Source organism: Sardina pilchardus, chromosome 15 (genome assembly GCF_963854185.1).
Source record: "Sardina pilchardus chromosome 15, fSarPil1.1, whole genome shotgun sequence".
NCBI lineage: Eukaryota > Metazoa > Chordata > Actinopteri > Clupeiformes > Clupeidae > Sardina > Sardina pilchardus.
The window spans coordinates 9,611,171-9,623,670 of record NC_085008.1 but is presented as its reverse complement, the minus strand read 5'-3'; the positions used below and the strand labels follow the sequence as shown (position 1 = coordinate 9,623,670).

General features: G+C 48.6%; 1 long non-coding RNA gene across 1 annotated transcript; it reads right to left on the bottom strand.

Annotated features, from left to right (window-relative positions):
* Window positions 1–8,152: 8,152 nt before the first annotated feature.
* Window positions 8,153–9,741, bottom strand: LOC134102482 (uncharacterized). Its single transcript, XR_009941514.1, has 2 exons — window positions 8,691–9,741; window positions 8,153–8,450 (listed from the first exon to the last, which is right to left on the bottom strand). It is a non-coding gene; the product is annotated as an uncharacterized LOC134102482 (long non-coding RNA).
* Between the last annotated feature and the right edge of the window lie 2,759 nt (window positions 9,742–12,500).

Below are 12,500 nucleotides of genomic sequence, written 5' to 3'. Positions count from 1 at the left end.
GTGTGTGTGTGTGTGTGTGTGTGTGTGTGTGTGTGTGTGTCTGCCTGTGTGTGTGTGTGTGTGTGTGTGTGTGTGTGTGTGTGTGTGTAGTAGGGCAGGTGCGTGTGTGTGTCAGGGGAGACGGTGTGTGCAGACGGCAGGTGAGCAGTGTGTCTGAGCCCTGCAGGGCTCCATCTCATATTGTGCATGTCAGGTGTGTGGAGGTGAGCGTGCCGTGCCGTCTCTGGCCCAGACTGACATGTGCCTTCCAACCACCAGCGCGGCCTGCACACGAGCCAACTGCCAGCAGGCTGCCTGGGCCAAAATCACAACTGGATTTAGTTCACAAAGAGAAAAAACGTCTAGGCTAATGTAGAGTAGAGGCTACCTTTATTCTCCTGTCATTTGGAATATAACATTTAGTTAATATCTTTTAAAAATCACAACTGGATTTAGTTCACAAAGAGAACAAACGTCTAGGCTAATGTAGAGGCTACCTTTATTCTCCTGTCATTTGGAATGTAACATTTAGTTCATATCTTTTAAAAATCACAACTGGATTTAGTTTACAATGACAAAAACGTTTAGGCTATTGTAGAGGCTACATTTATTCTCCTGTCATTTGGAATATAAAATGTAGTTAATATATTTAATTGAATAGTTAATCAGCAGAGGCTATACTGATTTGGTTTATTTCAATTCTAAAGTACAGAGCAAAAAAATCTTGTGAGAAGTCCCACTCACAATTTCTGTGGGCTTTATTACAGTAACAGGCAGTGTTAATACTGTGATCAATCAGTTATCAGTGTTGAAAGCTATCAGCGATGCTAAGAGATGCTGAACTATTCATCGATCCTGTTAATTGAATGTGCATGTTTCCAATATTTCATGGAACTTGATATGAGTCAATCAAATCAAGGTGTTAATCGGGCTCACAGACTTTTTTGTAGACAGTGCCTATGCAAGTGGGTCTCTACTGGTTCCCTCAGTACGATTCCATAAAGTCATACATAACACTCTTGTAACACTGACATATACATGTATGTAAGGCAAATGGAATTTTTCGCCATAGGGTTGGTAGGAGGGTTAGCCACACAGTGTAGTTATTTCTGTGTGTGTGTTTGTGTGTGTATTTTGTGTGTGTGTTTGGTCCCGAGTGATTTATCCATTAGGTGGAATTCAGTGTTTGCTCTTTGGACTCTTATCACTCCTTGAGCGGTGTTTGCTTGTGATTTTCCACCTGATTGCATGAAGGTATCCCATTTTCTGGGCTTTTAAGCCATTTGTCTGCCCCGCAAACCTGACTCTGACCATCCAGAAACACAGGCTGGAGTGGCACCTAATATCACCACAATAGACACCACTGCACAAGAAAACATGATTTTATTTGCCAGCTGCTCACAGAATGATGTGTTTTCCTCTCCCCGCACTCTCTCTCTCCCTCTCTCTCTCTCTCTCCCTCCCTTCCTCTCTCTCTTTCACTCCTTCTCTCTCTCTCTCTCTCCTTCTCTCTCTGTCGCTCTGCAAATTCTGTCAGCCCAGTTCAAGTGGCAAAGTGAAAAGTTAGCAGCTCCGGAGAAGGATTTCCACGACTTTCATCTGTCTTCTTCAAAAGTCTTTAAATAAATTCCACACATGTGCTTCATAGATGTTGGGCACGAGTGCAAAAATATGCGTGTGTGTGTGTGTGTGTGTGTGTGTGTCTCAGGCCATGTAATTACACACTACATCATTTCAGTGGGGTTTGTATTATATGTTATTATTTGAAGGAGATCATATCTGGTGATAAATGAGCCCCTCTCTAAATATAAAGTTTGTGAATCATTAAGTGCTTGTAAATATTCCCCCGAAATCCTTTTACAGTAATCCTGACCATGCCAAATGAAAAGATTCATTATAGAATGATCAGCTTTAAGCACACTCTTTAGGATTTTTACTTGCTCTGTAATTTATGTGTGCATGTGCGTGTGTGTGTGTGTGTGTGTATGTGTGTGTGTGTGTTATTTATGCTAATTTCCATGCCATTTTACATTGCAGTAAAACTGACATCATTAAGTAAGCAGTAATCCTTGGCCCCCTTAAAAAATAAACAGATCCAAGCTCCATTAAGGAGTCTAAATTTGTGAAATGTGCTGGATGATCTGTTTGAGGAGGGATGAGTCTGATTCAAAGCTCTCACTTAAAAAAAAACTCTCTTAGCAAATGAGCTGGCCAGATAATTCAGTTAAGAGAGATATAATTACTTTTGCTTTGCTCAGAGGTGGAGTGGGAGCTCTCTCTCTTTCTCTCTGTCTCTCCCTCTCTCTCTCTCTCTTGCTCATAGACACACACACATACACACAGACACACACACACACACACACACACACACATACACACACACACACATACACAGAGACACACAGACACACACACACACACACACACACACACACACACACACACACACACACACACACACACACACACACAGCTCCACCTCGGGGGGCTGATGGGCAGTGTGGATCGTGTTTCAGGGCTGCCTCCTCCGTCAGTGAGCATGGAGGTCGCCTGGGCCCGGGCGATGTGTTTAAGGAAAGATTATCTTGACAAATTGGATAAACATCTTCAGCATGACAGGACGCTGACGGAGCCTCGGCCACGGGCAGCCTCTCCCGGCCTCTCCCGGCCTCTCCCTGCCTCTCCTCGCCTCTCCCTGCCTCTCCCTGCCTCTGCTCGCACACCTGGGGAGAGTTTGCTTAGTGTGGGACAGAGGGGGGAGCGACGCGCCCCGGCTCCTTCCGACACGGGGGGGTTGTTCTGGACAGGTAATAACAGGCAGCGGAGGCCCCCGAGCTTTTCCAAAACAGTCCGTCATGCAGGTTTTCATCTCTCTCTCTCTCTCTCTCTCTCTCCCTCTATCTTTGTCACTCACCCACTTTTGCTTACTTTCGCCTTGTTTCTGCAGATTTCCTCACCTGTAGTTCTGTTTCTCTCTCTCTGCCTTTCTTTCGCTCTCGTTTCTTTCTCTTTTTCCATACTTATCTTTTCCTTCCTGTTTTTCCCTCTCTCAGACTGTTCTGCACCTCTCACTATTTCTTTTTCTGTTCTGCACCTCTCCTCCCTCCCTCCCTCTCTCCTTCTCTCTCTCTCTCTCTCCCTCTCTCTCTCTCTCTCTCTGCCAGATCCTCCTGCCTGTGAAAGCTCTTGCAGAAGAGTGAAGATCAGACAAAGGGAAGAGAGGCAGACAGGACCAGCCAGGTGAGACCTGGAGCAGATGGGGGGGGGCAGCGGGCGCACGGCTGTGTTTGTGTGGGAGGAGAGAGGGACAGAGAGAGGGAGAGAGAGAGGGAGAGAGAGAAAAGAGGAAGAAGGAGAGAGAGAAGAAAAAAAAACAGAGCCAGGGATTGAGGGAGAGGGTGAGACAGGAAAAAGACAAGAGGGAGAATGAGCGAGGGGAAGTGTTAGACGGAGAGATAAAGCGCGACAGCAGCAGAATGGAGGGAGCAGGGAGCGAGTCAGAGAGCGAGAGAGAGAACAGGTGAGCAGTCGCGCCCCTCTCCCTCCTGTTCCCTGGCCCGGCTCCACCGGCGTCAGTCAGCGCAGGTGAAGTCTGCGGCGTGAAACACTATCGCTACTCTCTCTCTCTCTCACACACACACACACACACACACCACTCACTCCCACAACACAACCCCAACCGCTTCTCACTGATTGCACAGGGTTGCTCAGGGAAGGGCCCATATCAGCACTAAATCACTGCAAAACAGGGCATCAATTGCAGGCTGTTATGCCATACTCAACTTTGTGATCTCTTATTTTCACATCTCTCCAGCATTCAAACTTTTAGATTATTTTGCACACATTATGTTTTTGGCAGAATTGATTTGATACTTCTGAGTCTGAAAACACTGGAGTGAAGGCAGTCTGATGCATATTAGTCTAGCGGTGTGTGTGTGTGTGTGTGTGTATTTACAGCTGTGTGTGTGTGTGTGTATTTACAGCAGTGTGTGTGTGTGTGTGTGTGTGTGTGTGTGCGTGCGTGTGTGTGTATTTACAGCTGTGTGTGTGTGTATTTACAGCAGTGTGTGTGTGTGCGTGTGTGTGCGTGCGTGTGTGTGTGCAGGGGTTAGGGATTAGCGTAGCTGAGGGCCGCACGGCACCGCCGTGAGCATTAGTGTATCTTGACAAGGCCGCTAATGAGACAGGTGTAATGGTCTTTAGATTGGAGTCCTGAGGGGCGCGTCTGCGGATGATTGATCATATCTGAGGAAGAAGGGTCTCACACCTAAGATCACCTCGCTCGCTTTGTAGTCCGGCGAGCCTGCCAGGATATTCCATTACCTTCCTCCTTGCCCATTTTCTCTCTTTCTCTCTCTGTCTGTCTCTGGCTCTGTGCTTCTCGTTCCTTCCTCTCTCACTTGCACTCTCTCTCCATCCATGTCTTTCCCTGTCTGCCTCTTCTCTGCTACTGTTTCTCTTAACCTCTCTCTCTCTCCTCTCTCTCTCTCTCTCCCTCTCTCTCTCCTCAGACTGTCTGTAATAAGTTTGTGGTGTACAGGGCACTTAAGTGTACGTTCAAGTTTTTTTTTTTTTTTTCCCGTCTCTAAAATGACTCGTCCCAGAAGTCCGTATCAGGACCTCCAGAGTCATGGTGAGGTTAATTTATCTAATACCATGCGCATTCTGGCGAGGCTTGTTTCTGACAGGTCCGGGTTCTTTATGGTGTTTTTACACAGGATTTAGTGATTTCCTATCTCGCCATTTTGTATTTCCAGCATCTCGGCGGGGGGGTAACTTGATCGTACTTAGCGGATTTAGAAGACAAGTTTTCTTAATTAACTACGTAGCCTACTTTGCCATGTGTACGTCTCACGCTTTGACACTGCTTGCCAACTTCAAAAAACGTTTCTGCTTTCCAGTGGCAGGAGAGGGTCATGCTTTCGATCGTCCATTTAAAGAAAGGGAGGGAGGAGGAGAAAAAAGAGAAAAGGGGGAAAAAAAAGAAATCTTTAGCCAACACATGCGGATGAGTGGATGTGCGCTTAGCCATCCGGAGTATTTTTAGCGTTTCATCTGCTTGGCGCTCAGCATTACTGTACGTCAGTGTTAATGTAATTACCGGCGTCACTCTGCCCCCTCATTACGAGGCCTCGGTCCCGGGGACCTGCTGTAGCCGCGGCCCGGTCCTCTTGGGTCTCCCTCAAGTGGGCCACACAACCTCCCCAACCGCTGATCAATACTCACACACAAGGCCAAGCGTTACACACATGCCCACACACACAGAAATACACACGCACACACACACACACACACACACACACACACACACACACACACACATACAAACACACCACACTCACACATCCGACAGCAGCACCAGGCACAATGAGCAGGGCTGCCCGTGCCTGCGCCTGACTAAAAATAATCTATGAGCGCCAATGGCGAATGGCTCCCCTCTTTCTCTCTCGCATGTGAGAATGTGTGAAAGGGTCCACTAATCGAGCCACAAAAGCGGGCTTGGAAAACAAGTGCAGGGGGAGAGACGAGGCGGGTGGCATAAAGGGGCTTTGTGCGGCTCTCTGTTTCCCTTCTTCCCCGCGACTGTATCATAGCTGACATTTCCACTCTCATTAGCCCGGCTCCGTGAACGGGACCTCAAGGACACGCCAAGCCCAGTGGAAGTTGGGGAAGGATTTTCAGTGTGTGTGTGCGTGTGTGTGCGTGTGTGTGTGTGTGTGTGTGTGTGTGGGGGTGTGTGTGTGTGTGTGTGTGTGTGTTTGTGTGTGCGTGTGTGTTGGGGGGGATGAGGAGGAGGGGGGGTGTATGATGGCAAGTCCTCTTCCTGTATGTTTCAGACTGGAGCTGCATTCTTTCCTAATGGGCCACAGAAAGTTGGGCTCTGTTCTGGTGTGGGCACAGCCAAAGAGAGACACTCTCTAAGTCCCCCTCTCCCCCCCTAGTGAAGACAAGCTTCCTCAGCTTACACTCCTCGTCTTCCTCTCCTCTCCTCTCCTCCTCGTCTTCCTCTTCTTCCGCTGTCACTCTTGGAGGGATTGGTCAGGAAGAAAGGCTGCTCTTCAGTGTACACTTGCTTCTCCGAGGCTTATTTCCCTCAGATTAGGGGCAGGAAACGCTTTTAATCACTTACGGCTTCATTAAGAGTCAAGTGGGGTTTTGTCCGACCCTGGTCAAACGTTTTGGATTCTGAGAGCTTTATTTATACTTACAAATTAAACAGCCAATAATTAGCTGGAAGCTTGAAAGTATAATGGATGACACATTTTACGACTTACCATAACATTACACGGGCACGAGTTCTCGGCATGGCACAAGTGAGGACAAATCTAATTAAAAAAGATGCCCATAAAACTAGCCACCACATAAAAGCTTTCAAAAGAATGAAGTCTCTAAAATACACAGAAAACAGCATTCCCAAAACCATATTTATAGTTATTTTATTATTATTCCAAGAACTCAAACTCAGGAGAGGATGCAAAAAAAAAATGTCCGCCCACCATTTCCATCACAAATTGGATGAGAGGAGAGAGAGATGAGAGAGAGATGAAAGAGAGGAGAGAGAGATGAGAGAGAGAGGAAGGAGAAGAGGTGTTGTCGTGGCCAAATGCCATACGCCATTTTCATTTTCTTGCACAGGCAGGCATTCCTTACGATCTTGGCAGGGCCACACCAGAGGCCAATCCCCAAGTTTCCCCAAAATGCAAAAGCCTGGCGGGCTGCTCTCCCTCCCACTCTCTCTCTCTCTCCCTCTCCTCTCTCTCTCTCTCTCTCTCTCTCTCTCTCTCTCTCTCTCTCTCTCTCTCTCTCTCTCTCTCTCTTTCTCTCGCTCATCCCTTCCAAAGGCCTAGCCTTTCCATCTGGGAAATCAGCACTGATTGTGTTCTGGTGCCCCAGCAACTGCCATCCTTAGCAGGGACGAGTGGAAACTTCACAGAACAACAAAACAACCTTGACGCAAGATGTCCTATGCAAAGGCCGCCAAAGACCATAAACTACTGTATAAAAAATATCTGATTTAACACCATTACCCTTTTGTACAATGAAGGTAGCATGCTGTAACATCTTTGCTGTAATCACAATAAAGTAGATCTGTAATGTTGATGATAGTAAATGTTCTCTTTTTTTTTTTTTTTTACACCATACTCTTCAGGGAAAACTCCAGACAGGAGTTGATAATTTTAAGTGCCACCATTGAATATTTATATCTCACAAATGTGATAGCCTGGTAATATCACAAAGCTGTTGCCTGCCATGTGTGTTGGACTGACCAGGTGGAGGTGTTTTCCGGGTGATTTATTGACCTGTCAGGTGGAATTGGGACAGGGCCCTCCACTGAGGGACTTCCTCTGGGCCCTCCATTGTGGCCGTGTTCATGTTACTGTTCAGAGTGGCCTAACAGAGCAGACGCTTCTCCATTCAGCCTGTTTTGGTGTGTCACGCCAGAAGGCAGGTAGCGCTCCGCAGGTGAGATATGATCTAGCGGCTACCAAGACTCCTGTAACCGGCTACATGAGCCGCCCCCAGAGGAGTGGAATTAGACCACCCCACCCGGTCCACTCTCGCCGATGACCCCACACAGAACCAACTCTCTCCTCACAGGGGAAAAAACAGTCTCTGCCTCTGATCATTGAATGGAAACTCTGAGAAACTGAAAATCCCTCAAATGTTTTTTTTGTTTGTTTTTATCATTTCTTTTTTTCCCCACTGTATTCTTGTTGATGCCGTTGTGCAGTGTCTGCCCTACTGTGAGCTCAGAGTCCCTAAAACTGGATTTTGAACATGCCCAGCGCTGATAACCAAACAAATCCGCCATTTTGCAGCACACAAAGGGCAAAACTGTCCCTTCACTGTGGCCAGAACAAAAACCTGTTTTGACTGCCGCGAACCGGCACGCAAAGATGCACACATACTGTTTGCTGTGGCACTGGGGCTCGTGGGGCGAGGCTTCGAGCTGGTTCCCAGTCCCTGCAACAATCCCTCAGTCAGAGCCCAAACACAGCCAGTCTGTGTGGTCCTCCCGAAAAAAAGCCCCCTCTCTGTTTGACCCTTCAAGAGCTGTGGCCGTCATAAGAATATGCCCAGTCATCTGCCCTATGAAAGGACACACGTGCACTACTTTCAGAGTTCGCCCCGACACACACAGAGACACGGAAAATGACCCTCACACCAAATATCACTTTTGTGTGTGGACAATGCCAATTTTTTAATACTGCATTTATTCCATATATCATGTGTTTAGTGACATGAGAGTCATTATTAGTTTCTTTGACACTCTAGTCACAATTTGTCTTTCTCATGTTTAGCATTTAGCATTTAGGAGTCCTTGGGGGTGTTTACACATCTTTCTGTCTTCACCTGGCAGGTAAGATGAACTGCGTCCAGAGGGCATCACCTGTTTTATGGGCTGGGCCCAGGAGTGCTCTCCCACAGAGCAGGGAGCAGCTGTGAGCAGGGCCTGTATCTGCAGAATCCTGTTAACACCAGAAATGATAACTATAACTATAACAATAACTATAAAGATAACTCTAATGGTAACTATAACTATAACGATAAGTATAACGATAACCCTAACGATAACTATAGCGATAACAATAACTATAGCGATAACGATAACTATAAAGATAACGATAACTATAACGATAACTTTAATGATAACTATAAAGATAACTACAATGCTAACTATAACGATAACTATAAGCGTCCACACTGACCAATGATCCATGTGTTGATGAATGTGATGTCTAAAGTTTGATGGATTCCGATTGGCCGTTAGCTCTTTATCGTTCTCAAAATTGCTCTGAAAGTGATCTCCAACTGTATTGTTCTTCATGTCGTTATCGTTATAGTTTATGTCTGGATGTCATCATTCATGTTCGCTAGAACAAGACTTGATTTCAATTATAGTTATAGTTATCGTTCTTGGTGGGAGCGGCCCTTTAACCAAACGAGAGTGGACCAGTAGAGTGAAAAGACCATCATCCTTTACTGCCGCTCAGTCAGGGGTAGGGGGTTTAGGTGGAGGAGTACAGGGAGGATTGGAGAGAAGGAGGGAGGTTGAGTTGACCACCTTGGTGAAGGGAAGTGGAGATCGTGCGCCTGGATACAAAAAGCGTGAGCGACGGCCGAGGGACAGTCTGTGTCTCGATCATCTGCCGTCTGTATCTCCCCTCTCCTCATTTGTATAATGTTGGGGGCCACGGCTGAAATTGATTCCTGGGCAGCCGGATTGAAGTTTTAATTCCAGCGCCTTGCTCTCGGGCAGCCGCGCCGATGTCCCCCACCCCCTCAACAGCTTATCAATTATGGGAGACAGAGAGAGAGAGAGAGAGAGAGACACGGACCCGTTTCATCCTCTCCTGCCGCCTGGCCGCCACTTCCTCGACTTTTCCCCCGGTCTGCTCTCCCCAGCGCCAGGCGAGCTGCGTGGAGTCGCTCCCAGCGCTCGCAGCTCCTCAGCCGAGCGGCTCTGAGTGAATGTGCCCACTCAGTATGCACAGGCGAGCATTCAAAAAACATACAGCGCTATCAGGTCACGCCGTTGTCTCTGGTGGGAGGAAGCCAGGCCAGAATTTGTACTTGCGAGTGATTGTGCCCCACGAGGCGTTGAGGTGGGGTGGTAATGCTGTGTGTGTGTGTGTGTTTGTGTGAGTGTGTGTGTGTGTGTGCATGGTGCGCGCGTGTGTGTATGTGTGCGCTTTTCAATTAGCGCTATCGGCGGCCCCGGGGCTGAAGGATCAGGTGTTTTTTTAACGGCACGCCGGCGTTACGCGGCGCGCATCTGTCGGGCCTCGGCGAGAGAGACCTCAGCACTTTTTTTTCCCTTTTTTTTTCCCCCCCGGGGGTGCACATGCGTCGGAGGCACCAGGTCCCTCTGGGTGACTGACACTAAATGAAGTCAGCAACTTTTTGAGAGCCAATGTGTGTGTGTGTGTGTGTGTACGTGTGTGTGTGTGTGCGTGTACGTGTGTGTGCGTGTGGCATAGACGAGGGTGGGGAAAAAAGCGCAGTAACACAGCATCCACACAAAAGCCATCCAGATGGGTGGCCCAGGGAGAGTGTGCCTGAGCAGGCCCTCTGAAACCAGAGCAGCGGGCGGCAACAGCAGCAGCAGCAGCAGCTCACTCACAGCTCAGGTGGAGTGGAGAGAGAGAGAGAGAGAGAGAGAGAGAGAGAGAGAGAGAGAGAGAGACGGAGAGAGAGAGAGCAAGCAGGAGCCCTCAGCCTCCAATAAAAACAGCCGACTTGCTCGGGCCGTGAATCACGCAGTAGCAATGTGTAGGGTGTTCTTTCTTTTTTCGCGTGTGTGTGTGGGGGGGAGCGAGGTCGCGTGCCCTTGTTGTGCTTTGACGGGAAGCGGCACAGATAGCATCGGGTGGATGTATACCCCCTGACTGCAGCACACTATAGGCTGGCAGTATGTTTCCTTAAACACTCCCTTTGCCATGGTAACGCAGGGCTTTGTTTTGTAAGTGCTGCCCTGGTCAGAACTAGAGATAGGATGGGGGAGCAGGGAGAGTGGGGGGGGGGGGGGTTGGGGCAGTGAGGGACAGAGAGGGCGAGAGAGGTGGGGGTGTTTGGTTGGCTTGTTACTGTGTTTGACCTCTTGCCGTGCTGCGGCCAATGCGAGTGTGGGCTAGTGAGAATGGGGCCGGGGTCAGAACCCAGTGACACATGACCTGCCACGGTTAATTCCAGCAGAACAATGGGCCCGGCCCCGCCGGGATCTCATCCTATTACACCTCCATGCCAAATGAATTGTTTGTTTATGTGGCTTCGCTCTGCCTCTGACCCCGCGGTCAACTCTCTTTAATAACGTTTCGCTGTTAACCTGTGGGAGGACGAGGAAAAGAGAGAGAGAGAGAGGGAGACGAGAAGAAAGTTGGATTGCAATCTCGCGGGCCGGAAAACACGGACGGATCGCCCACAGACCCCCCCCCACCACCACCCCCGACGGCCGCTGTCAAGGTCTTTGAGCTGTCAGCGTGTCCCGATGTTCCGCCTGATCTCCGGGGTCCGAGTCGATAGAGGCGGCCGGCGTGGCGCGCTCGCGCGTTTAAAAGGTTACATGTTCTGGCTCGGCTACAATAAGCGGGCGATAAAAAGCCGTAAATGAGAAAACGGGCCGTGATCAATACGGCCTAATGAAAGGAAATGAGAGGCCAGACCTGCGCACGGCCACATGAATGAGGCCACACAGAGGGGGCTTGTGCCGCCGCGGCCAGAGCCCTGTGTATTTAAATAAAAGGGCCATTTTGAATGGGCCACGGCTGAAAGCTGGGCCTGGGAGCTTCGAGAGTGTGGAGAGTGTGCGAGTGAGAGTGTGTATAGAGAGAGAGAGAGAGAGAGAAAGAAAGAGAGGGAGGGAGAGAAAGAGGGAGAGAGAGAGAGTAGTGTGACAAGGGACAGTTTCATCACCCGAGGGCCGGAGCACTGATACAACATGAGCGTTATACGATTACACGCTGCCATCCCCCTCGCTGTATAGGATTGCAACGGGATCGGCCTACATTAAGATAAATTATGACCTCCCCGACTGGCGTGATCGCTTACACAGCGAGAGCCGCGCAGGTGAGAGGGCCCTTGGCACGGCGCTGGCCCACAGCTGCCTGGTGCTGGAGGGCAGCCGCTGCCACCGCCACCAGCGCCGGGGGCCCCACGCCCAGCTCCGCTTCCTGTTCAGCCCGTCTGCCGGTGCCGATAGGAAGTCCTGCGGGGTCGGCTTTCACCCCTCACTGATCCTCTGGCGGCCGAGAGACACCAGACCCTCTGGAAACCCGTCCCCGAGCTGGAGTGGTGATGGGTGTGGAAGTGGAGGGTGTGTGACGGTGTGTTTGGGAGACCTGTGTGTGTGTATGTGTGTGAGATTCTATTGTGTATGTGTATGTGTGTGTCTGTGTGTGTGAGAGAGACTCTATTGTGTATATGTGTGTGTGCGAGAGAGAGGGAGAGAGATTGTGTGCGTCTCTGAGACTTTATTTTTGTGTGTGTGTGTGTACTTGTTTGTAGGTATTTGGTATCCTATTCAGAAGGTTTAAGAAAGCACAACAAAATGATTGATCTTTTCGATGCATAACAGCTTGAAATAATACCACTGATTTTATTTTCAGCATTTAGTGCTAACTCACTTCTCTTCAGTTAAAAATGCTTTTTGTATTCGGTATGTGTTTCGTTTGAGTTCACCACTATGTAAATATCTGATGTATACCATACAGTTACCTCTAGGTGAGTGCGTTGCGGTGTTATACCAACAGACTTGACATGCCATTAATTATCCCCCTGACTTGTGTCACTGGTTACACAGAATGAGGAAGTGATTTTCATGAACTGAACTAGTCTGTTTCAGCTCAAAAGGCGCAAATTTCAATGATTGAGCATAGCAGATTTAATTGTAAATCGTGCAACAAAGTCAAAAAACACTGGGGGCCTAATTTAAATGCTGGGGAAGTGCAAAGTCTAAGTCAAATTACAGTTTGCTTAATAACTATGCAAATCTATTTGCAAATATGATACTACAAGACAGA